The 1,035-nt window shown below is 38.5% G+C and overlaps 1 protein-coding gene across 1 annotated transcript in view; it reads left to right on the forward strand.

The window, feature by feature from the left end:
- Positions 1 to 1,035, forward strand: part of dph6 (diphthamine biosynthesis 6) — an 88,095-nt gene that overhangs the window by 43,773 nt on the left and 43,287 nt on the right. The window lies entirely within an intron of this gene.

Genomic DNA, 1,035 nt, shown 5'->3' on the forward strand with positions numbered 1-1,035 from the left:
TGTCCATCAAACGCTGAGCGCAGTTGTCAGTCGGAGCCGGGTGAGGTGTGTGTGTGTGTGTGTGTGTGTGAGAGTGTGTTCTGGTGTAAAGCACATCATATTGTCTGCCTGCAGCATAACTATTACTTCACTGATATTCTTTCAGAATTGTATTGGTTCATCGAACACCAAAACAAAAGAAGCATGGTACTACTATAGTTTTGTTGAGGAAAATATCATATTTAAGGCTGGAGACGCTGATCCTCAGACCAGTGAATAGACGCACCATAGAGCTGCAGTGTTTGACCAGTGGTTCATGCACTGACCATATCATTGTGCATCTTTAACAAAATAAAAAGACAGACCAAAAGCACTCACTGATTTCATCACGCTTCCAGTCGGCTCTGTTGGGAACGGCCCTGGGTTTTTGGGCATGCACCATGTGTTTTGGATATTGCCATAGTTAATTCCATGGTGTTTATATGCTATACAGTATATTTGTGTATTATTTTAATAATTCCGTACCATGATATAGTCCAGGCCAGTGGTCCTTTTTAAATCCAGGGCCCACACTGTCACAACAGTATTTGAAGGGCCTCACCCTGCGATCACAATTTACAAAAAATAGCAGTGTTCATAACTAACATTAGCAGTAGATAATTGTTTAATGATGTATTATTATTATTATTATTAAATGGTAAAAAAATTAGACAGACAGACAAGAAGAGTGAGGCGAGACGGACAAGATGATCGCGGATGATTTAGTTTTAAAACGAGATGCAAAAGCGCCTGTTTGGCAATAAACATTCGTGGTAAAAAAAACAGACAAGAAGAGTGAGGCGAGACGGACAAGATGATCGCGGATGATTTAGTTTTAAAACGAGATGCAAAGATGCAAAATTGGCAATAAACATTCGTTTCTTATTTAATTGGTTCCACATTGTTTGCTGATTTTTACTTTATTTAAACTTTGTGTCATTAATTTTTTTTTTTACATCAAGGTGTATATGCCGTGCCTCCAAGCTTTCTTACTCGTTTTGCTAATAAACGTTCTAC

The sequence above is a fragment of the Sinocyclocheilus grahami genome, unplaced genomic scaffold (assembly GCF_001515645.1).
Source record: "Sinocyclocheilus grahami isolate Dianchi unplaced genomic scaffold, SAMN03320097.WGS_v1.1 scaffold513.1, whole genome shotgun sequence".
In the NCBI taxonomy this organism is placed as follows: domain Eukaryota; kingdom Metazoa; phylum Chordata; class Actinopteri; order Cypriniformes; family Cyprinidae; genus Sinocyclocheilus; species Sinocyclocheilus grahami.